The sequence below is a fragment of the Lontra canadensis genome, unplaced genomic scaffold (genome assembly GCF_010015895.1).
Source record: "Lontra canadensis isolate GAN:19392208 unplaced genomic scaffold, GSC_riverotter_1.0 scaffold3, whole genome shotgun sequence".
In the NCBI taxonomy this organism is placed as follows: domain Eukaryota; kingdom Metazoa; phylum Chordata; class Mammalia; order Carnivora; family Mustelidae; genus Lontra; species Lontra canadensis.
Genome location: NW_022630997.1, coordinates 7,214,931 through 7,240,625, shown reverse-complemented (window position 1 = coordinate 7,240,625; position 25,695 = coordinate 7,214,931). Strand labels below are relative to the sequence as shown.

At 43.4% G+C, this 25,695-nt stretch overlaps 1 protein-coding gene and 1 long non-coding RNA gene across 7 annotated transcripts in view; both read left to right on the top strand.

Moving 5' to 3' along the window:
- The window catches only part of VTI1A (vesicle transport through interaction with t-SNAREs 1A), a 342,439-nt gene that overhangs the window by 295,011 nt on the left and 21,733 nt on the right, over positions 1–25,695 (top strand). The gene's annotated exons all lie outside the window — the stretch shown is intronic.
- LOC116880736 lies at positions 4,828–6,925 on the top strand. Its single transcript, XR_004385263.1, has 2 exons — positions 4,828–6,769; positions 6,887–6,925. It is a non-coding gene; the product is annotated as an uncharacterized LOC116880736 (long non-coding RNA).

Sequence of the window (25,695 nt, the reverse complement as noted above, 5' to 3'; positions counted from 1 at the left end):
GAATACACCCTGTGATTCCGTGCTCGTATTAGACCGCTGTTAGATTTCCCGATGCGGGTAGATGTGTCTGGTAATACAAAGGGGCATGGTGTCTGCAACCGACTCTCCACCGGTCCCCAACGAAATACGCATTTATGCAGAGAGAGAGAGAATGGGAAAGCTTCTGAGGCAAGATAATAACCATCAGTAAATCTTGGCGAAGCTCATAGGAGCTCATTTTATTGTCCTTGCAACTTTCCTGTTAAGTTTGGAGTTATTTCAAACTAAGAAGTTAAAAAAAAATCACATTAGGAAGTAATTCTGGCCTTGTAGGACTGACAATTACTCATTTCTTAAAAGAAAAACTGGGAGGGCCAGAAAACAGAAATAACATGCACACTCCAAATAATTTCTGTGTGAAGTAGAGAGAGCTGAGATTTGCAGTTAATTATATCCACCAGTCAGACAAAAATCCAGACTAGCCCCTCCCTCCCCCTCCCCCGCAGCCCTGCTGACTTGAGAATAGAGAACACAGGCCTCGCCGTGTCCGGCACCGGGCGCGACCATCCCAACAGCCTCGCGATGAGGCAACTGGGAAGCGAGGCCTTTGTGTGCGTGGAAGGACCCGCGCTTCCTCCGCTGGTGTTGGGGATGGCTTTGTCAGTTACCTTGCAGGATCTGTTTGCCTCCAGTTCTCATAAGGAGGGAAATGAGTTGACTTGGAATCCAAGTCCATTTGGAATGTTAGATGAAACCATGGAATTTCCCTGTCTTCTCCTCGTGAGGAAGCTAGACTTGCCAATAGCAGCCTCCCAGTTTATACCTGGATGCGCGCCCATCAGGGAGCTGGAGGTCCTGGGCAGCGGAGGGCGGTGGTGAGACCTGAACCCTCCAGGTGTCTCAGAAGGTTCTGCTGTGACTGTGATGTCAACATGGTAGTCACGTTGTCTCGTCCTGTGGCCACCCATCTCTGCACCCCATTGCTCTGCATGGATTTAGAAAAGCATACAGCAAGGTCCTGGTGTCTCACCTCGTTTTTACCTTCCTGTTGGAGCGCTACCAAGCTTAGAGCATAGCCTGTGAGAGCAGGTAGGAAGCAGCGGAAGGATCCAGTTCAGAGGAGTCATATGCAGTGCCCATAGGGACCAGGTGGGGATCCCAGGTGAGTAAAACAAGCCAGAGGGTGATGAAAACTGAAGAGTAGGTACCCCACCGAAAAGCCTTCTTGGGGTCCATTCCACAGCTACAGTGGGGCAGAGTGGGCCCACTGAGGCTCATCTTCTGAGTTTTCCAGAATGCCTGAATTCTAGATTATAAATATCCCTGTTAGTAAATATTGGCAAGGAAAAAAAAAAATTTTTTTTTCCAATTAAAAACTGAGCAGGCCAAACCAACACATCTGGCAGGTGGGATCTGGCCACAGGCTGCCAGCTGGCAACCTCTGATCTGATCCAGCCCACTCGTGTTACGTGTCTGACAGTGATACTCACTGTGACTGGACTCCTGCCGGGTGCTAGCACCCAGAGAGGCAAGCGACTGGCCTACAATCACCCCGTAAGTCAACGGCAGAGGTGGGCACGCTGCATCAAAGTGTAAACTTCTATAGTGAGTCTTCTGGGTTGACATGAAACCAAAAATCAGGCTAAAAGACGCAGCCTCATGAACAGGAGTAATTAATTCCAAATGTTTTTTAAAAAGAGAATTAATTCCATTGTTAAATCTCATAGCATCCTACTTCTGCCACATGTTTACAGAAATAACTTATTAAAATCCAATGAGTATGTTTTTTTCCTAACCACAAACAAACTGGTTTTCAAAAACAAATACGTGTAAAGATGGGTTCAAAGTGTCAGCCACAACGGCTTCGGGGGAAAACAAACCCCCTCCAGTTTTAAATAACTTGTTTTAAAAATAAACAGGGTGGTAGGACTTCTCTCAAAAGGAGACTCTAACTCCTCTCTAAAGAAGCTTCTGGCTCTTCCAGGGAACACTCTGGGCAGGTCAGAATGGAGAGGGCTTCAAGATTCCCCAGGCTGCTAGGGGAAGAGGAGGTTTCCGTGAGTGTACACTGCCCCCTACATCCTACCCCTCCCCCGCCAGGGCAGTGCTTCATGTTCATACGTAACTAAGGCCCCCATGTGCCCAATTCTGGAGTCAGATGCACCCGAGGTCAAATCCAGGAGCTGCCTCTAACTAGCTGTGTAACCTTGGACAGGTTCCCTAAACTCCTTCAGTTTCCCCGTGTTTAAGTGGAGATAGGAATGGTACCTGTCATGGGGAGCGGTTATAAGAATTAAATGATGTAACCTGTACCCATCACTTAACATCATCCTGGCTAGGAGCAAATAGCTCCTTCTCTCTGTCGTCAAAGGATGAATAGAGAAGGTACTTTTGAAACGAGCAGCACACATGCCCCAGTGGGGCAGACCCTCGGGGAGCCGGGAAGGGACTGGGGGCGGGGCAGCAGGATTCAGCTGCTACACAGCACAGGAGCTGAGCTGCCCCTAAGGCTCAGTCATATTGTGGGTCGTTTCAGGGCATTTCTTCAGATATAATTCATATCCCCTATGGTTCGCCCATTGAAACTGTATAATTCAGCGGGCTTTATGTGGGTTACGATGCGCGCACCCATCAGGGTGATTATATGACCTCACAAGGGGCCCTGTAAACGTTTAGCCATTGCTCCCCAATGTCACCGTTCCCCAGCCCCAAGCAACCACTGACCTCCTTTCTCTATGGACTCTTCTGGACATTTCCTGGAGATGGAATCATAGATGGTATTTTGTGGCTGGCTTCTCACTCACCGTGTTTTCGAGCTTCATCCTTGCTGTAGCCTGTGTCCATAGGTCATTCTTTTTTATGGCCAAATATCATTTTGTTTATCTGGTCATCCGTTGATGGGCATTGGGGTTTTTTCCATATTTGGGCTATTGTGAGTAATGAGACTGTGGACGTGTGCACACCTATGTTTTCATTTTTCTTGGGCACGAACCTGGGAGCAGAATGCTGAGTCAGAGGGTAATTCCAGTTTTAACTTTTCGAGGACCCGCCAAACTGTTTTCCAAAGCTGCTGTACCACTTTATATTCCTACAACAGCATATAAAGGTTTGGTTTCTCCATATCCTCACCAATACCTGCTGTTATCTGTTATCTGACTTTTTTCTTTCAAGCTGTATTCTTGAGTATGAAGTGGTATCTCACTGTGGTTTGGATTTGCATTTCGCGGGTGACTGTTAATCTTGTCGTGTGCATATTGGCTATTTGCATATTTGCTTTAGAGAAATGTCTACTCAGATCCTTTTCCCATTTTGTAATTGTGTTCATTTACTTTTTTATTAGTGAGTCATAAGAGTTCTTTGTAAGGTCTAGATGCAAGTCCCTTATCAGCTGTATGATTTACAAATATTTTCTCCCATTCTGTGACTTATCTTTTTACTTTCCTGATAGCGTCCTTTAAAGTGCAAAAGTTTTTCATTTTGATGAACTATAGTCTATTTCTTTTTGCTTTTGGTATCATATCCAAGAATCTACTACTAAATCCAAGGTCACAAAGATTTACTCCCATGTTTTCTTCTGAGAGTTTTATAGTTTTGGCTTTGCATTTAGATCTTTGATCTCCTTTTGAATTAATGCTTATATATGGTGTGAGGTAAGGGTCCCACTCTCTTTTCTTGCATATGGATATCTGATTATTCAGCTGTTTTTAAGGGAAGAGAAAGAACTGTGGAATGATGTGGTCCTCCACTAAGACACACCTCAGCCCAGTCCTCTTCGGAAGCACATTGGCGGATCAGAGCAGGATGGGCAGAGTCAATTTTCACAACAGGAGAGCCACTTCTTCTCTCAGAAGTTCTAGGCTCCAGGCCATAGAGTGTAAAATGAGGTATTAATTGGATGTAAAACTAACCAATGAGGTAGTGATTTCCACATCTTAACTTATACTTGTCTCTTACCTCCCTGCCATCTCCAGGTCTTTGGGATAGAAGTAGAGTGTTATAGAAAGAGAAATGACCTTTCTGACCTTTCTGTCAAAAGACTAAGAGCCGATTCTTGCCCATGCTCGAGACCTTAGATGAGTCACTTAACCTCTCTGAGACTTAGTTTTCTCCTGTCAAAAGTGGGATAATGATACGAAGTTTCCAGTGTTATCAAATGGGTTACAGAAAACATTCCCATGTACAGAAAAGCCTGCAGTACCTGGTAACCAGTTGCCACACAAAAGGTTGTGTGGTCACCCTCATTTATTCTTCTCCCCTTTTCCACCATTGATCAGGCTAAAAGTTAACTATGCGTCTGCTACTTCAGATCAGAGAGGCCAGAACCACAGAACCCCACACAGTAGCAAATTCCAGAGGCACAAACCCACCCCACAACTTATCCTGTGTTAGCCCCATTCCTCCACCCACAGCATTAACCACTGGAAGAAAAAGAATAAAGAATGGTGCTGGGGCACCTGGGCGGCTCAATCAGGTGAGCATCCAACTCTTGGTTTTGGCTCAGGTCAGGATCTGGGGGTCCTGCATCGGGCTCTGTGCTCAGCATGGAATCTGTTTGTCTATCTCCCACACCTCTGCTCTTCCTCCCACTCTCTCTCTCAAATAAATAAAACCTTGATTATAAAAAGAAAAAATTGGGGTGCCTGGGTGGCTCAGTCGGTGGTTAAGTGGCAGACTTAGGCTCAGGTCATGATCCCAGGGTCCTGGTATCGAGCCCTGCGCCAGGCTCCCTGCTCAGCAGAGAACCTGCTTCTCCCTCTCCCTCTGCCTCTCCTGCCTGCCACTCTGCCTACTTGTGCTCTCTCTCTCTGTCAAATAAATAAATAAAATCCTAAAAAAAAGGAAAAAAAAATGATGCTTAGACACACCTCAACTTGGCAGAAACTGTGCTTGGAAGGTGCCCAGGCTCAATCCATCTCGGTGTTGCAAGTAGTGCCCCAGAGCCTGGCAAGAGACTGTTAATTGGAAAGAAAACCTGTAGCCATAAGATCGAGTGACAGCCCATCTAGCGTAGCCTACATGTTGGGAAGAGAGGACCAAGAGGGATCTTCAGAGTATGAATTGAGATTTTTTTCCTCCCCTGGGCTTGAAATTCCTTCCAGTGGTATCTTGCCTGTGGGTTAGGGCATAGTGTCACTGCCAGAATCAAACACCTTACCTGGGGCAGGCGGCAGAGAGCTGGAGACACGAAGACACTGGGAGGGGTGGGAAGAGCTACGCAACATGATGAGGCATGAAAGCCCATGAGTGGCCTTTGGCATAAATCTAGGATGTTAGAGCTGATAAGAAATCTCAGAAATCTCTCCAACTCCCTCATTGGGAAAAAGAAAACAACTAAGTCTCAGAGACAAGGAATGACTTGGCTGAGGCAAGGCAAGGAGAAGCACCAGAGCTCGGGACCTGATACACATGCCATTGGGCCCTACCCTAGGGCCCTGGAACCTGGGACTGAAACATTCTGATGTGGAGAGTATTAGAGAAGGTATCACAAAAGAGGCTGAGTGTTCAGGTCTGGAGCTGAGGGCACAGAAGAATAGTTCAGGAGCTATTTTGTTGGAGAGAGAGAGGAGCAGAAATAGGCCGAGGCAGAGGCATGAAGGCTAGAAGAATCTCCCCCACATCTCTATTTGGTCAAAGGTTCTTCTCCTGGCTTATATTCTATCACCGCGGGAACTTGAGAATGCAAGAAAAAGATGGTGAGAAGTCTATGACCCAGGCCCTCATCTGCCACGGACTCTTCAGGGGCTTCCCAGAACCACCACTTCCCCTTCTGGACCCTGGTCTTCTCATGAAAAATGAGAGAGAAATGAAGTAGGTGTACTTGGAGGCCTGTGGCTCTGCCCAGTCTCCAAGCTCAAGGCCAGATTGTGTTTAGGGCAATCCATTCATCTGAGGATGAACAACTTTCTGTGGGCCTCTTTAGAAATAAGTTTGCCATGATGATTTCAAGTTCCACCATGTTTTTAATGCATCTGTTCAGGTGATATATTCGACCTGATGAATAGAAAGTACATGAGCCTAATGTACGATATTAGGAGATAATTGCAATGGATGGAAGTCTCTTGAGTCAATTAACTCTTATTACCTGGAAACCATTTAGAAGAGGCAATAAATTATTGGGACAACACAATTAGCAGTCCCACAATAAAACGGGTTTCATGTGTGCGCCTGTAGGTGCCCCCCATCTGCTGAGGGCCCATCAAGTTTAAGGGTACGTGTTTGAGGGGGTTGCTGTGCCCTTTTGTGTTCACAGGAGTGTGTTAACATGCAGTAGGGCTGACATATCCCAGGCTAGACCGAAGCAATGAAATAAGCTTTCCACGCCTAGGAACAATGATGCCTGTGTCACAGCCAGTCAATGGCTGCTTCAGTGCCTTGTAGCTAATAGACTTTCACCAAACGCTGGCCAATCTGCTGAGTGATATTTGAGGCTGGATGTTGTGATTCTGTTTAAAGACCATTTCTAACACTCCCACCCTTGAATATAAAAACTAAAATCGCTCAGCATTTAAAAAGACTTTTTAAAAAAAAAATTTTTTTCCCCCTGTCAAGCTACAGGTTCTGTAATAGCATAGACAGAATTGGGAAAAGAACAGTTTTCTGTAAGGATTCTAGAAGGAACTACCGCAGTAGCAAATAAGCTCCAAGAGCCCCATTGATCTCTTACATTCGCTTTCAATCTATGGAAGAAGATTGTCTCGCACCCGAGCTGGCCCAAGCTTAGTTCAGCGTGTCTTAAAGCAGCAGAATCCTGGATCCTGGCCACTGAATCTTCACACCATTTGCTTATTAAGTAAGGAGACTTGCTCTAGAATTCATTTGCAGTGATCTGAAATAACCCGGCATTTACTTCCGTGACCTTTTAGTGTTTGTATCACCTAAAGCATTCTTCCTCCCTTCACTGTTGCAGTACAAGCAAGACTCAAATTCCTGACAGCAGGGGAAGGAAGAAAAAAAAAAAAAGAAACAACCCACAAACCCCAGAGCACAACAATGTTAATGATCCACATTTTATTTTTATTGTGTTGACGATTTCAACGACAAGCTTCAAGAATTATCAAGGCAGACTGCATTTGTCCAAGTGAACTGGAAATGATAGACTGACCAGAACTAGTACGAAGAAGGCAAATTTATAAGCCACGTAAATGAAAATAAAATAAAGACAGAAACAAGTTGCCGAAGAAGGCGGGTCTCTCTTCTGTGCGTGCGTCCAAATTTGTGGGAGTTTTTTATATTACCAGATAATGTCGTGATAGTGTATCTGTGACTTCAATGATGATAAATGTGCAATCTGATCTTTTCGAAGAATAAACAGTTCCTTGTTAATTAATTTATACAGCTGTCAGTGCAGCTTTCTCTCTCTGCACTCCAAGAGTTTCCCTGCCATAGATTTTCTTGCCGTTCCTGGCAAACCTCCAGTGAGAGCCTGGGATTTATTAGGCTGACTTGGTGCAAAGTCTATTGATTGTGGCCCCGAGGGTAATAGCTAAATAGAGCCGGAGCAACAAGTCAATAACACCATTGTTGCTGCAGCCAGCATTCGCTCGAGGAGCGAGATTGTTCGACAGCAGCCGAGGGGAATCTCGGGCAGCTTGGCGTGTTCAACACGCGCAGCATGCACCCGTGTCAGTGCTGAGGACTGTTTGAAAGATTTCAGCGGGATCGCTGGAGAACCGGGGTGGGGTACTGGGATTATGAACCCTGTGAACTCCATCATTACAGCTTAAAGGTTTCAACTTTAGTTTTTAACATCTGCTGCAACCTCGGGGAGCTCAGAGGCAGGGCTGGTGCAAAGGAGCGCACACCCGGGCCCTGGGCTAGCACGGAAGGGTCTGTTGTGCGCCGAGTCCCGGAAACAAGCCGGTTCTGAGCGCAAAGATGCTCCTCAGAGCTGCTGCCTGTCACGCATCCGTCCATCCGGCCGGCCATGTGGGGGCGGAGGGAGCCGGTGGCACTGTCCCTAGCCTCTCACAGCCCAGAGTGTGTTCGGCATGCACCGTCTAAGCAGGAGCTACTCTAACCTCTGCGGAGACTCTGATGGTCACTTTCGCGCTTCCAAGTCTTGAGTTGCACTGACTTGATTTCAAAAATCATTTTCGTAAGGCTTGCTGAGAAAGGAGCCAATCACGCCTTTCAAAGCCCTTCTTTCCTAACTGGGAGAAGGTCAGAACTTTTACATACCTGATGACTGGGTTTTAAATTACAGAAAGCAAAGTCAAAGTCCACATCAGGGCCTGTCTCTGTTTGGCCTTTGGGAAGAATCCTTGCCCCTCTCGTGGGAGAAACCTGTTTCTGTGCGTGGAGGACTAGAAGATCATGGGACAGGTTCCCAGATGTGGCTGGCACTAGCCAGTCTCCTGACCTCCCAAGACGCCGCTTGTCACACGTGGCCGTGTGAACCCACTACCCACGCATGACCACCATCCCTTGTGTGACCCCGTCTACGCTGAGTACAAGTCTTTCACAGAAGCTTCTGTTTCCACTGAATCTTACATCCTTAAACAAATTTAATTGTTCTGTATAGGACTAAAAGGGTGGGGTTTTGTTTTTGTTTTTGTTTTTGTTTTGTTTCGTTTTGTCTTTTTCCCCTGTTAACTCCTATTTTACTGAAAGAATTCTTGGCAAATCTATAGCAAAAAAGAAAACTTGGGAGGGTTTTTAAAAATTACTTGCAGTATGACTCACTGTAATGAAAGGTTCAGAGCATGGAGTAATTCCATCGGGTAGCAGTACTTTCAGTAAAAAAAATGTTTTGAGAGTTTAGTCAATACTAACACACAACTTAGGAGCAAAGGTGGGCCACTCCTTCCTCCGCTGGGAGACATAAGTAACCTTCTCATCAGACTTTTCTTTTGGTCTGAATGAAGAAATCCCTGTCCAATCTGCTTAGGTTCAACTCTATGATCCAAGCAGTTTTTGACAAATCAAGATGACCTAAGACTTGATAAGCTTTGGCACAGGAAAGAAATATGCAAGAGAAGTTTAGGAGCTCAGGGAGGGAGGGGGCGGGGGGGTAGTGATAATCTAAGTTAATGTGTGGAATACTTTCAGTTTCTCAAGGAAGATGTTTTTGTTTGGGTGGCTGTGGAAACCTCACGTTTGCTTTATCACTGCCTGAACAGGGAGAAGAGGGAAAACACGAAAGAACACGCACATGTGCAGTTCTTTTGCGTGATTCTAGAAGCATCTCTCGAGGTTTCCGTGAGTGGAGGCCAGATATTTTCACAGCCATTCACTCCTCTAAGTGTCAGAGATGGTCAGAATCCTCTCAGACGGAACAGAATGGGGGATGAACAGAGGAGAATGATAGCTTCGCGTATTTGCCAGATGCCAAGAAGTCAGAGGGAGTCATGGGTGGGTTCAGGAAACAGAGGCTGAGGGGATTTATCTGTTTAAGGGGAGACTGGATTTTGATACAGTGACAAGCATGGCAGGGGTACCACAGTCATGAAATAACCGGTGCTTTTGCGAATGGCCACCCCGGAAAGTAGTCTATGGCGAATGCATCTCCTTAGGAGAGACTGTCCCTTTCTCCCTCCCCACCCATGCAGCAGGTTCTCCCAAACTCATGCCCACTCCAGGCCAATAATGTAGGGGCTTGACTTATTTTGAGCTAGTTCAGATCATCTGGACGTGAATGTAGAGAATATTCCTTAGTCTATTAGCACAAGCTCACCTACTTTAAAAAAAAAAAAGACCATATAGGAAAAAATGTTCTGTGACAATCAAGTCGGCCTGAGCAACGACAACCAGAATTCATCTTTCATCACTTTGCAATTTCATTTCCTGCATGTGATGCTCTAGAATCATCTGAAAATAGGTATCTGAAGGGCGACTCCCCTAGACACGTGAGGTGGGAGAAGATACCTGTATTTTCAGTACTGCTGTTCCACAGAAGCCGTTACCCTCTCTACTGCCATGTCCTGTCCAATGACGGGCCGTACTCCCTAAGAGCTGCCCTGTTCTGTAGAATCCACATGGACTTGTTTGCTGTTACAAGCTCTTTATTACTTCTTCAGCTCTGAGCTGCCAATGTTAAGTGTTTAATTCTAAGCTTATTTGTGTGCCTGGGATCCCATTAATTGCAGATGGGAATAACACCATGCTTTTGGTGGAGAGGAAACTGAACAATTTTGCTTATAGTTTGTTCAAACACACACACGTCATTTCAGCAGAAAACTTTCAAACCTTTGAAACTAATATACAGAAGTAAGTCCGTCTTTCTCCTCTGCCTTCTTTGAAAAGGCATTTCCAGTGAAGTCTTCGGTAACACCCAGCATTTACCAAGTGTTGCTCATGTACCAGGCACTAGATTAAAAGCTCAGTATGTGTAAGCTGACTCAGTTTCTCACTTTAACATTACAAAGCATATATTGCTGTTCCCATCTTGCAGATTAGGAAACCAGATGTCAGTAAAGTTAGTTAGTTAGTAGGAAACCAGATCCTTACAATGATCCACAAGGCCAGCACGATCCGATCTCTGCCTCCCCCTGGGCTCACCTCCTTCCATCCTTCTCCTCTCTGGCCACACTGCCTTCTCTCAGTCCCATGGGCATGCCACTCCAGGTAAAGGACCTTTGCATGTGCTGGGCCACCTGCCCCACCCCCGCCCTCCTCCCTTATTATTAACCCAGTGCATTATTCAGTTCTCCCGCCAGCTCCCAGGAGCGCGCTCCCTCCAGGTAGGGGTGCCTGCAGGTGCCCAGCGCATCAGGACAGAGGCTGCCTCTTCCCAGGCAGCCCCAGCCACTGACTGAGCACAGCCGCAATGCCAGGGCCAGCCATTTCAGCCCACTGTGGGCTTCCTCTCATGGCAAGGAGTCAGCTTCGCCCCAGAGCTCTTCACTGGGTTGGCGGAAACTTGGTCCCACCCGCATGGGATCTGACGCTCTCCTTGGCTTTCACTGGTGTCCCAGCTGCATAGTCTCCCAGTCTTGCTTCTTCCCCCGGCTATCTGCCGCAAGAGTTACCGGTCCATACACCTTCTTCACTCCTGACTCCATTTCAGCACCTGCTTTCCTAGAAGTCCCACCTGACCTGAGCCCCGCTTCTCGACTCAGAGTCGAAGTGCTCCTTTGCAGCACTGCCCAGTCTCGGGCTGTTTACAGCTTGACGCTATGTCCTGGGCCGGCGTGACCATGCTGGCATGAAGTCTGTAAGCTCCGTGAGGGCAGGCACCTGTTCGACTTGGCTCATCACTGCATCCCCACGCCCAGGGCTCTCACCTTTCGCCCACGGTGTAGACAGACTGGGGCGTGGCGCTGGAGCCCCCTCACTCCCCATCGCCCTGTTGGGGGGCTCGCTCAGCCCGGTGTGTCTAGGGCCCCGTCACCAGCTGCCGGCAGTGACTGTTGAGACATCAAAGCCTCGCAGAGGGTGGGACCCTGAGCCCCAGGGCTGACTTGGAGAGCCCCCTGGAAAAGAATTTTGTCCCGGGGCCTGGATCGGGCCACCCCCGTGTGAAGGCCCTTTGGCTTCTTTTCCCCAAGTGGAAGTGCATGCCCTTTCTCCTTGCAGAGAAGATAGGACTTTAGCGTTTCCAAAACCTTCTGAGTGAAAACATCTGTATCCGATTTTTCCCGTCACAGCGTATTAGTGAAGTCCTGCTCAAGAGGGCCTGCAGTCGACAAGTCTCTCATCAGAAGGTGTCCCTGCCATCAGCTGGAATTACGGTGGGGCCGCCAAAGCGGGCGCCCCCGCCAGATGCCGGCCTGCGTAATTACATTCGGTCTACCTACATTCCCTCTGGACTTCTCATCGGACACAGGATTCTTCCTCTCTGCCCTGAACTGCTAGGGAGTGTTTGCTAAGAGCCTTTCAGCTGCTGCCATAGTTCATTCCAAAAATGGACGCATTCCTGAAGGACCACTTGTCAGGGTGTTGTCACGGCTCAGGAGAGGGGCCGGCCTGGCTCAGTGGCCCCTCAGGCCCCTTGCCCTTCCAGTCCTGACTCTTGTGAATCTGCGATTGTCACCTTCAAAAACATGGTGTTCATGGAGCTGCTAAGAGCCTTGTAAATGAAAACCCTGCCAGATCAAAGGGTCGAACTTGGTAGGAAAGATGCCTAAATAGACACACACCAAAAAAAAAAAAAAAAAAAAAAAAAAAAATGTGGACAGAGATCTGAATATCTGTAGAACCCACAAACAGTCATGGTTGTATTTTCTCTCTCGAGTGGATTTTGAAGCCATAGTTGAGTGAAGACAAAAACGTATATACATCGAATGAAAGGCATGTAATCTTTGGGATAATTCTGATGTAATTAACACAGCAGAGCCGCATTAAGGCCCATGTGCAATGAGTGGAATTTTCCAACATTGATTAAGCTGGACTCGAAGAGAACTGCGTCTTTGTCTAAAAGCTGCCAAATGAAAACAACTTTGGGATATTTAAATTCAGGTTGGAAATTGGTTTGAGTAAGGGATATTTAAACCACAGCTGTTCAAGGACTAAAAACATATGAGTATATATGCACGCATGCGTGCGTGCGCACACACACACACACGGCTCCTCTAAAAACAAGTTAGCCAAAGGTGTACATTCCTTCTAAGTTCTCATGATCAACAGATGTAAATGTTCACGGTGTTCAGATGAATTATGGACCCTAATGAGATTTCAATACTGAGCAAACAATAAAAATTTATGCTTTGCCTCGTTGCCGTGGCCTTTGGCTCCATGGCTAGGGTTCCACCCTTTCAACAGCTTCAGTAATATAATATCCAGCTGGCTTTGGAGGTAAGGAAAATTCGAGGGGTGAATTGAAATTGTGAGGAATTATTTGATGGATTACTTTGTCAGAGTAATGCATGGCCTTGGCATAATTACCGTGGTCACCTTAACCCTCGCCGCAGGTGGTCACAAACGCCCGTACGGCCGAGATGCTGGGCTGGACTCCTCCCCGTCCTGGGCCCTGGGGGCCAGGGGAGCCTCGGTTCTCCTGAGCACACACGAACCAAGTACATTCCTGGCCCAAACCGGCAAGAGCGAGCCGGACAGCCGAAGAGCCACACTTTTCCCGAGAACTGTCATCAGAGTGAAAGGAACCAAACAAAAGTCAGGCCGAACTTGAAATAAAATGGGGCAAAGTTGGGGAAAGAGAGAAATGATATCTTTTAAAGCGATACATTCAAACACAATGGCAGACATGGGCACACTAATCCTCTTTCTCCTCTCTCTCTCTCTCTCTCTCTCTTTTTTTTTTATCAATCCAGACCTTGAACTTAATGGTTGTCTGCATTGTACTTTATAACGTTCCAATCTTACCATGCGATTTATAGTGAGTACGTGTCAGGGACCACATCTGTAGCAAATCTGCCAGTGTATTTCTTACACTAGTTTTACTTTGGAACCGTAAAGTAATGACTATTTTGTGAATGAGAATAAACCTATTACACACTAACGTAGCTGCACCCAGCATCCGCTCTTTGCTCTTGGGGAAAAGGAGATGTCTGTAGGATAGGGCGACTCAAATTTATGTGTTTTGAAGTGCTTTTCAGCATGGCCGTCAACAGTGAGAAAACTCCCACCCATTTCTTGGTTTCATTATGAAAACAAATATATTTGCAGCATGTTAATGAACTCATTTGGCGTAAACAGAAAAGACTAAATTGTAAGTTTTGATGTTTTAATGCTAAATCGGGTGATAAGTCTATGTTTCAGTTTGGCACAGGGAACCCGCACGTTCTCCAAAAATAGCCTTTGACACTTTTTAAAGCAAGTCGGTGGTGTACTTAGGCTGTTCACAAAAGGCTTCATTCTTGTCTACAAATGGCAAAGCTCCCCTTCACAAGAGTGCCCAACTCAAGCGAGGTTGGAGAAAAATAGACACTTCCTGTCTTAAGGCATTTCTCCAACTCTTCAGTCTCCTCCAAAAGGCGAGATTTTGGAGTTTATAGGGAAAGTATGCCTAAGAAAGGTTATCTTGATTTTCATTTAACACACCCTCCCACTGACTTCTTTAAAGGTTTGTTGTTAAGTATTTCTGCATAGCTTGAAAACCTAGATCCCACCCTGGGGAGACCTCAGAGCTGGTCATGTTACACGCTGAAGCCATGTGTTTTCACATCATGGCAAAACCCAAGATGTCGGCAGATCCCTTGGCCCCTGTTGGCTTTGGAATTTAGTCTTTCCCTTGTTTTCCACCGTAAACTTACACGGAGAAAGACCACCCCCACCCTGAATGGAAGCATGGCCATTAATGTTTTCCCACACATGCCAGTGGTATAACTAAGTAAGCCCCAGGAGTGTGGGAAGGCGAAGGAACAGGGGCAGAGGTCCGTGAGTGTGGTAGATGGGCACAAGCAATGCACTATGGGACTCCAGGGGCCTTCCCAGGGTTAGCCACCTTCTTGGGTTTTGTCAGCACAATGACCACGGAAGCCGATACAGAGAGGCCCCTCCCCAACAAAGGCAGCTCTAAAGACCCTCATACAGAAGCATACAAGAGAGGGGTGCCTGGGTGGCTCAGTCGGTTTAAGCGTCCAGCTCTTGACTTTGGCTCAGATCATAACAGAGTCGTGAAATCAAGCCCTGCATAGGATTCTGTGGTTGGCAGGGAGTCTGCTTGAGATTCTCTCTCTCCCTTCCCCTCTGCTCCTCCCCTTCGCCCTCCCCCCGCTTGCACTCTCTCTCTCTCTAAAATAAATTAAAAAAATAAAATCTAAAAAGTAAAAAAAAAATAAAAGTAAAAAAAAAAATCTAAAAAAAAAAAGAGAATGGTTACAGGAATAATAATATCAACTCTTTACTTTTATAGTGGTCACTATGACCTAATCACTTCTCATGGCTTATCTCATTTATTTAATTCTATAATAGGTACAACCTGATGTGATAGGTATTGGCGGTATCCTGAAGCCCAGAGCGGTAAGGACTTTGTCTGGGGTTATGCAGCTCAAGAGTGGCAGAAAGCCAGGATCAAACCCAGGCAGTCAGGCTACAAGGCTCATACTGTCTGTACTGTGCCATCTTGCATTCTTCAGAGGTTAGCACAGCCTGATCCAGACTTTTCTGCATTGTCACATTCTCTTCTACTTATCACTATTTTAGCAATGGGTGTAAGATTTCATTATAAGCTGCTAACTTTGGATACTTTACTATTCTCTTGAACTACTTTGCTTATATACTACTGATGCATTTTCTACCACAGTGCACTTGAACAATTTGGATAGCCAAGGTAAACAGGCAACTGGGCCAGTGTGCCCCCAACCTGCATTTTGAGGTCTGACCTAGTACAAACATCCTCGGGACTCACAGTTTTCCATAACTGTCTCCAGTGAACTCATTCTGGGTATCTTTGTAAGTGTCCATGGCCCTCAGTGGCTCTCACGTATTCCCTATAAATATCTTTCAGTGTCCAGTTTGATGGATTCTGTAAATAAAATGCCCCAAATCCCTCCCTCTGCTTCCCGCTAGAATAGCAGACCTCAAACTTTTAAGTCTCAGGACACTTTTACACTCTTAAAATTACCAAGAGCCCCAAAGAGTTCTTGTTTGTATGGGTGACTTTGAGCAATATTTCTCATATTAGAAATTGAAACAGAAAAATTTAATTATTTACTCATTCTTTTTTAAACATGATAATCAACTGCATATGAACAAAAATTTTTATGAAAAATAACTATTTTCTAAAACAAAATTAGTGAGAAGGGGGCATTGTTTTATATTATTGTAAATCTCTTTAATGTCTGGCTTAATGGAGAACAGCTGGAGTCTCATAGGTGCTTCTGCATTCAATCTGTTTCGATGTCAGTTGTGATGTAGAACATCTAAAAAACTCCACTGTATACTCATGAGAGAAGGAGAGTGGAAACAGCAAATAACATCTTATTATTATAAAAATAGTTCTGACTTCATGGAACCCCTCCAGGGGTCCCTGGAACACATTTTGAGAACCATGCCCTAAACTATGGCTGATATTTACAATAGCACACCAATCTGAGTTAGTCTTTCTGCAGTAAGCAGGTGGTGTCCTAGGCTATGAACCAGTTTAGCTTGAGCCTCAAGGTGGCACTTGGTTCCCTGCCCCTTTCCTCCAGATTTCCTGTAGGCTGAGCCATGCCATTCGTGCTCATTAGATGTCAGAATAGCACGTTTTGTTTTCCACTGGGCCATGAACTTCTTGAGGACATGAACCAGGTCGATTTAGTCTCATTCCCTACTATCAAGCACATGATGCCTGACACGTGATAGAGGAATTTTGCTGAACTGAATAAGATTCCATGTTAAAGATATCAGTAAACAATCCAGGCAAGTATGTGTTGATTTTTGTTGAAAATTCAAATATTTCTCCTCTTTCGCAACATCATCTGCCCATCAGATATTTGTTAATGTCTGTAATGTGCCAAGCAGCAGAATAGGTAATGGGCTACACAAAGGCCAGTGCATACTTGAACCTTGCTCTTATGCACTTCATTTCATAGAGGAGGCAGCCAAGGAAACATAAATAATTATAGACTAGGGGTGCCTAGGTGGCTCAGTGGGTTAAGCCTCTGCCTTCGGCTCGGGTCATGATCTCAGGATCCTGGGATCGAGCCCCACATTGGGCTCTCTGCTCAGCAGGGAGTCTGCCTCCCCGCCTCTCTCTCTGCCTGCCTCTCTGCCTACTTGTGATCTCTCCGTATCAAATAAGTAAAAAAAATCTTAAAAAAAAAAAATTATGGACTGAAAGAAATAAAGAGGCTGCCATTACTAAAAGGTGAGACGGTAATGGAAGATTGCCTCTACTACATTAGTACACCATCTACCCTGAAACCCAGACCCCATTGCTGGCCTGTGGACTTTCTGTCTAACAGGTGTATTGGAATATCATTTATATGCTAAGACAGGTACTCATTGGTGAGCATCCAGTTCAGTGATTTATAGTAACTTTGTAGAGTTGCACAACCGTCACCATAATTTATTTTGGAAATATTTCTATCACTCCAAAGTCCTCCCTGCCGTTTTCATTGAGCCAATTCCTGCTCCTACCCCCAGCCCCAGGCAATCGCTGATAAGATTTCTAGATATTTCGTATGAATGGAGTCATACAATATGTAATCTTTTATGTCCAAATTCTTTTGCTTACCCTGATGTTTTTGAGGCCCGTCCCTATTGCAGCGGGGATCAGTCATTTGCTACTCTTTAGTGCTGAGTAGTACTCCACTGTATGTCTGTGTCACGTTTGGCCTCTCTGTTCACCAGCTGGTAGACCCTTGGATTGTTTTGAGTTTGGGGCTATTACGAATCGCAGCTATGAACTTTTGCATACAGGTCTTTGTATAGACATATGTTTTCATTTCCCTTGGGTGATGCTTGGGAATAGAATCAATGGGTCGTATAGTTTGTATATGTTTACTTTTTTTTTTTTTAGCTGCCACTCCGTTTCTGCAATGTAAATGTGCCATTTCACATTCTCACCTGCAGAGTACGAGGACCCCATGTCCTCAGTAGGGTCCATCTTTTTTATTAAAGCCATTTAGCAGATGTGCTGTGCGCTCTCATTTTAATTTGCATTTTCTTAATGACTAATGAAGTTGATCATTTTTTTCATAGGCTTATTAGCCATTGGTGTACAGTCTTTAGTGAAATGTCTACTTACCTCTTTTCTAATTGTATAAATTTTTAATAGAGTTATTTGTAATAGTATTGGACTTTGAGAGGTTGTTTTTTTTTTTTTATGCTTCTGGATACAGGTTTCTTATTAGATACATGATTTGCAGATACTCTCCCTTAGCCTATAACTTGCCTTTCTATGCTTTTCTATTTTCTTAATGGTGAATTTTAAAAATTCTTCTAAAGCTTCTAAATTTGGGAAAGTCAGTTTATCAATTCTTTATTTTATGGATCGTCCTTTTAGTGTCTTGCCTAAGAAATCTTTGCCTATTCCAAGGTGACAAGGATTTCTTCTAGAAGTTTGATAGTTTTAGCTATTACATTTAAGTCTGTGTTCCATTTTGAATTTTTAGGTATAGTGTGGGATAATGGTCTAAAAGTTTATTTTTTTCAAAATGTGGGCACACAGTTCCCCTAGCATATTTGATTGCTTTGGATCCTTTGTCAAAAACAAATTGACAAATGTAAAGGTTTAATCTTGGGATTGCTGTCTTGTTCCATTGATCTAAATATCTGTCCTTACACCAATAAATACTACATGGTCTCAGTTACTATAACTATAGTAAGTTTGAAATCCAGTGATGGAAGTCCTCTAATTTGTTATTTTTAAAATTGTTTTGGTCATTCCAGTTCTTTTCATTTATACACACACACACACACACACACACACACACACACACAAGTACCTGCTAAGATTTAGTAAGGCTTGCATTGAATTGCCAGCTTAACAATATTGAATTTTACAGTCCACAAACATGAACTTGTTCTCCATTTATGTAGATCTTTAATTTTTCTTTGCAATATTTTATACACTTCATTGTATAGGTTTTATGCTTATTTTGTTAAAGTTATTCCTAAATTTTTTATTCTTTTTGATCCTGTTGTCAATTAAATTTTTTCTTAATTATTTGCATACTATTCTTAGCTGGTATGTAGAAATACAATTAATTTTTGTGTGTTGATCTGGTGTCTTGCAATCTTGCTATATTTACTAGTCCTAGTAGCATTTTGTAGACTCTTTGGGAATCTCTACATATATAATCATGTCATCTGTAAATGAAGATAATTTTATTTCTTCCTTTCCAGTCAAGATGCTTTTTATTTCTCTTTCATGCCTGAGTGCTTTGGCTACAATCTCCACCACAAAATTGAACAGTAGTAGTTAGAGCAGACATTCTTGCTTCAATCCCAATCCCAGGGGAAAAGCATTCAGTCTTGTATCATTAAATATGATGTTGCCTATGGGTTTTTCATGGACGACCTTTATCAGATTAAGGAAATTCTCTTTTATTCCAAGTTTTTTGTGAGTTTCTGTCATGAATAGGTATTGGATTTTGCCAGATGTTTTTTCTGTGTCTAATAAGATTATCATGTGGGGTTTGTCCCTTATTATATTAATGCAGTGTATTACAGTAATTAATTTTCATATGTTAAACCAACCTTGCATTACTGTGATAAATCCATTTGGTCATGGTGCTTAATCCTTTTACTATGTTACTGGATTCAATTTAATATTTGTAAAGCATTTGGGTGTCTTATGTTTATGGTGGTAGTTCTTGTGATGTCTTTGTTTAGCTTTTGTATCAGGGTAATACTGGCCTCATAGAATGAGTTGGGAAGTATTCTCTCCTCCTCTAAGAGAAAATAGAATTTATGTGGATCAGTATTACTTCTTTAAGTATGCAGTAGAGGGGCACTTGGTGGCTCAGTCGGTTGAGTGTCCCACTCTTGATTTCAGTTTGGATCATGATCTCAGGGTCGTGGGATAGAGCCCTTCATCATGCTCCATGCTAAGCAGGGCTGTCTGCTTGAGGATTCTCTTTCCCTCTCCTCTGCCCCTCCCCCCATTTGCACTCTCTGTCTCTCTGGGATAAATAAGTAAATCTTTAAAAACATATGCAACAGAATTCATTGTTTAAGCCATCTGGTGCCAGGCTTTTGTTTGTGGAAAGATTTTAAATTACTAATCCAATTTATTTACTTGTTGTAGATCTATTCAGTTTTTCTATGTCTTCTTGAGTCAGTTTTGACAATGCATATGTTTTTAGGAATTTGTTCATTTCATTTCACAAAATATTGTCTAATTTTTTAGTGTGAAGTTATTCAGAATATTCCCTTATAATTCTTATAATTTTTGTTAACTCAGTAGAGATGTTCCTCTTTCATTGCCAGTGTTGATAATTGTGAGTTTTTCTTGGTTATTCTTGCTAAAAGTCTATCAGTTTCCCTGATCTTTTCAAAGAGCCAACTTTTGCAGTCCCTGGTTAGCTCTCTCAGTTGAGGTTCTGACTCCTGATTTCAGCTCAGGTCATGATCTCAGGGTCATGAGATCAGGCTCTGGGCTGAGCATGGAGCCTGCTTAAGATTCTCTCTCTTCTTCTCCCCCTGTACCCCTCACCCTGCTCATGCACACATGCTCTCTTTCTCTCTCTCTCAAAACTAACTAAATAAATAGCCAGCTTTCTATTTCATTTTCTGTATTGTGTTCTATTTCCTCTCTCATTGATTTCTGCTCTAACCCTTCTTTTTTTCTGCTTGGGTTGGGCTTAATTTGCTCTTTTTCTAATTTGTTAATATAGTAGCTTAGATTATTGATTTGAAACTTCATTTTTTTTCTAATAAGATAAATTTCCCTCTAAGTACTGCTCTAGTTACATCCCACAAATATAGATAGTTTTGTTTTCGTTCATTTCAAAGCATTTTCTAATTTCTGCTGTAATTTCTTGTTTAACTCATAGGTTCATTAGAAGTGTGTTACTTAAGTCTCTAATATTTGGGGATTTCCCAAATTACTTTTGCGGTCAATTTCTAATTTAGTCCTGTTGTGATTAGAGAACACACTTTTTATTATTTCAGTTCTTTTCAGTTGACTGAGACTTGTTTTATGATCTCTAAGTGGTCTATGCAGGGGAATACTCCGTGTGGTTCTAAAAAGTACATGTGTTCTATAAATGTTAATTGGGTCAAGTTGGCTGATAGTGTTGAAGCCTTCTATTTCTTTACTGATTTTTTGTTTAGTTATTCTATCAGTAGTTTTTTTGAGTTTTTTTAAATAGGCTCCTCGCTCAGCGTGGGGAGTGGGGCCCAACTCAGGGCTTGAACTCACATCCCTGAGATCAAGATCTGAGCTGAGATCAAGAATCAATGCCTAACCAACTCAGCTATCCAGGCACCCCTTCTATCAGTTTTTTGAGAAGAGTATTAAAATCTTCAAGTATAGTTATTGAACTTTTTCCTTTCATCTGTCAGTTTGTGCTTCATGTATTTTAGGAATTGGTTGTTAGGTGTGTATATGTTTATAATTGCCATATCTTCCTGGTGCATTGACACTTTCATATTTATTATGTAATGTCTCTCTGTCTCTAGGACTATTTCTTGTCCTAAAGTCCATTTGTGTCCACTTGTCTGATATTAGTGTAGACACTCCAGTTCTCTTATGGTTACTATTTGCATATATATGTATATATATGCATATATATACACACATATTAATAATATCATATATTACATGTAAAATATTATAATATATTGATATTATTAATATATTATTTATATATAATATATTTATTATTTTATAATAACTATATATATTTTTTTCCACCTTTAGTTTTCAACCAGTGTATGTTTTTGAATCTGAAATGTGTTTCTTGTAGGTAGCATAAAGTTGAATTTTTTTATTCTGTCTGACAACCTGCCATTTGATTGGAGTATTTAATCCCATAGCATTTGTACAATTTTTTATCTTGTTGGATTTGTGTCTGCTATTTTGCTGTGTTTTCTATAGGCCTCATGCCATTTTTTCCCATTTCCCCTTTTTGGCTGTATGTTTTAAAACAGATAATTCTTATGTACCATTTGAACTATCTGCTGATTTTTAAACTACATGTGTGGTTATTATTTTCTTAGTCTTTGCCCTAGGAATTGCAGTACATATCCCAACATTTTACAACCTACTTCAGCTTGTTACTGACTTAATTTTAATAAAATCTAGCAGCTTTGTTCCAGTAGAACCAATTTCTTCCCTTTTCCTGTGTACTATAGTTGTCATATCTATATATGTTATAAACCCCAAAATACTAAATTATAATTATTGCTTATACAGTCTTTATGTTTTTTAGAGAAATTAAGGGAACAAAAGATAACATATATAGCTATGCAGTCTTTTATATTTACCCACATGTTTATCATTTCCAATGTTCTTCATTTCTGTTTGTGGAGTTGAGTTACCATCTGGGGTCATTTCCCTTCAGCCCAAAGGATTTCATATAGTATTTCTTATAAGGCAAATCTGCTAAAACACACACACACACACACATTCTTGTTCTTTGTTTATCTCTAAATATCTTTTTGTCGCTTTCATTTTTGAGAGATAGCTTTGCTAAATATGGAATTCTTGGTAGACAGGTTCCCCCAACCCCTACCCTTTCTACCACTTTAACTGTGTTGTTCCACTATCTTCTCCCACCATTGTTTCTGAGAAGAAATCAGCTATTAATCTTCCTGTTGTTTGCCTGTACATAATGAGTTATTTTTGCTTTGCTGCTTTCAGGATTTTCTCTTTAAGCCACTCTATCTTCAAATACATTTTTCTGCCACTTTCTCTCTTCCTTCTCCTTCTGGGACTCCCATTGCACATATGTTGGTATGCTTACTATAGTGTCGCACAGGCCTTTGAGGCTCGGCTCACTTTCCTCCCATCTTTTTTTCTTTCTCATCTTCAGTTGGATGATTTCTATTGACACGTGTTCAAATTTGCTAATTCCTGTTCATGTAGTTTCTGTATTTTTCAACTCTAGAATCTTTTTTTTTCAACTCTAGAATCTTTTTATCGTTCCTCTTTCTCTACTAAGATTCCCTATTTGTCGAAGCATTGTCATCATAATTTCTTTAAATTCTTTAAACAGTCTCTTTAATTCCTTGAATGTTTATAATAGCTGCTTTGAAGTCTTTGTCTGCTAGATCCAACATCAGAGCCACTCAGAATCAGTTTGTATTGACTGCTTTTATTCTCCTGAATATAGAGCACCCTTTTTTCTTTCTTCATCGTGTCATAATTTTTTGTTGAAAACTAAACATTTTAGATGATATATTGTAACAGCTCAGGATGCTGATATTTTTGAATAGTTTGCCTGAACGTGATCTGCGGGCTCCATCTCCCCTGCAGTCTGCACAGTTGTTGCTTTTCTGTTTGTTTTTTATTTCTTATTTTTATTTTATGAGCCTGGCTTCCTAGGGGTTGCCCCTTTATGTGCAGAGCTTAGTGGCCAGCCAATGACTGAGAAAGGGTTATGCTCAAAAACCTTGAACCCTAAGTCTTCAGTTCTCTGTCAAGTGAACTATATGCGGGTTGAAGAGAACACTCAAAGTTCAGCTTGTTCTCAAGCCTGCCTTGGCTTTGACTTTTTACTGGGGGCCTCTCAGATCTCCCTGACACATGCACATACTTGCCAATCAACACCTCATGGCTCTCTCATTTCCCGGGTCCCTCTACCTCATTTTCGGTTGGTCTGTCACTCACCAAACCAGAACCACAACCTCAGGCTAGCAGAACTCTGTATTTTGGGACGCCTGGGTGTCTCAGTCGGTTAAACGTCTGCCTTCGGTTCAGGTTGTAATCTCAGGGTCCTGGGATGGAGCCCCGCATCCGGCTCCTTGCTCAGCAGGGACCCTGCTTCTCCCTCGGCCTCTGACATTCCCCCTGCTTGTGCACTCACGCTCTCTCTGTCTCTCTCTCTCTCAAATAAATAAAATCTTTAAAAGAAAGAAAGGAAGGAAGGAAGGAAGGAAGGAAAGAATGAACCCTCGGTTTTCCCTTCTGTATTTCCCTATCAAGTTTGCTGCTTTTACTGAGAATGTCACTGGGCATGGGTTTTGTCTTCTGCTTCAAGTCCAGTCATCCTTCTCTGGCAGCCCCACCCTGGTAAAATCATTATTCTAGCCAGCTAAGCTAAGGGAAGAAGTGGGGATGTTCTTACACAAGTTCTTCTGAAAGCTTTCTATGAATAAACACTTCTTGATTTCTTTTTTGCCTTTGGTCATTATCCAGAGAACTGAGAGGATTTTTTTTTTTTTCCTTTTCTGGGAGGATTTTTTAAACAATTGTTTAGTTTTATACTTGTTTTAGGGAGAGTGAGTTTGCTGACCTCTTCACTCATAGCTGGAAGTCCCCCAGTAGAAGGAGTTGTGCTAGCCTGTATAAAGTGTGTGTTTGTGGGGTGCCGGATTGGCTCAGTCAGTAGAGCAATGCGACTCTTGATTTCAGGGTTGTGAGTTCAGGTCCCACGTGGAGTGTAAAGATTCCTTAAAAAGAAAATCTTTACAAAATAAATAAATGAAATAAAGTGTGTACGCGTGTATGAAATATGTAGGATGGGGTTGTAACAAAAGACCTCACCCTTTCATTCCACCCATTCCAGAATCGGGGGAGTCTGACTGCGGAAGTCTTATCCGCGTGGGCCTATATGGGCTGCAAATCCGGCACAGCTCTTTGCCCATTCACTGACCCAAAGGCAACAGGTGGGATGTGTTCCTGACAGAACTGTGGAAGAAAAATGGGCCAGTCGTCAGCTTGTTTCTCTTTCACTTATCTCCGTCATCTGGGACTACAATCTAGATAGTATCAGGACCAACAAAAGGTACATCCTGATATTATTTTCAGTTTTTCATCTAGACGGAGAAGACTAAGCACTTGGTATCAGAAATACCTACCATGAAAAATAAGAAACACAGGCTCCGTGGAAGGCCAGAGGGAGGTAGCACGGCTTGTTCACTTTTTCTCTAGATAGTCCTTTTTTTTTTTTTTTAAGAAAAAAGTTTAAACCCCACCACCCACTCGTCGGGTGATTGGAGACTATAGTGGTAAAAATGTGCTGCAGGCAGAAGTTCTGAAAAATCCCAGCAAGTGTTGAAAACCTCTCTAAACAAGGTATTTTTCTCGTGCACTTTTCTTGCTAACGGTCCCAACTGCTTCCAAGAAAGCTAGTGAGCGCGTTCGCAGCCGGATAAAAAATTTATGACGGTGTTTGGCAAAGGCTATCTCGCTGCTTGTTTTATACATTTCCACAAGGCACTTAAAGGCAGCCTCTTGTTTCCTTCCCCTCCCACCCCCTCAGCCCCCCCACTTTGGGTACATAGACCTTCCTGATCACTGTTCTGGGTCTGTTTTCTAATAAAAGAGCAAACTCCTATAAAGTAGGATTAAACAATAGAACTTTTTTCCTCTTCAGTCACCTCAGAAAGTGTGGGGGAAATGTTTCCCACTCTGTGTTGCGTAGAAGGGGAGAAGAGAGGCTGGGTCTGCTGGTTTCGAACGGGCACATTTTCGAGAAGAAGGGCAAGAACCTTTTAATTAATGACTGGAGACTCTTAGTGGCAGAAGGAATCCTAGCATTCCCTCAGTCCTGGCACACCCCCACGGCCAGGACTTTGCAGATAAGGAGAAGGAGCCTGCCTTCTGCCGAAGGTCACACAGCCGAGCTCACCTGGGAGGCTTTCCGCACCCCGACCCCTGCTTTACCCACCACTTGGCGCCCCAGCCCAGCTCGGATTTGGTGGGGGGCGAGGGTGTGTTCCCACACACGTGCGTGTACTCACAGCCTGTTTGATGAGCATTAGCATCCAAAGCCATTCTGCTTTATGAAAATTAAAACATCTCCTTCCCTAAAAGTCTTTTAAAAATCTAACGCGTTCACACCGGGTGAGACCAGGGAGTGATCTGCCGAAATGGCATTTCCTGCCCACATCAGTGAAGCCTCCAGGTTGTCCCATTAAATGTTACCCCATCAGCCTTTACAAAGGGCGGCCGTGGGGGGCTCCATTTAGGGAAAAAAAACTTTTTCTTAGACCAAGTTTGGATGTTGATAGTAATAAGGACATAGGCTGCTGAACACCCCCGTTAAGAGTCTGCCCGCCCAGTCCGGGAAAACAAAATTCTCTGTCGCAGCCTTTTCAAGACAGTTACCAGATGATGCTTTCAGTTGTTAATGACCGTGGTGTAGCACGCACGCACGTCATCATCGGGACTTATTCGAAAGCCCGGCAGCACCCCAAGCCCAGCTCCCCCCCACCCCCGGCCCCCAGCCAAGGCGTCTGCGGGGACAGACCCACACTCGGTGACGCCCCCAGCTCGGG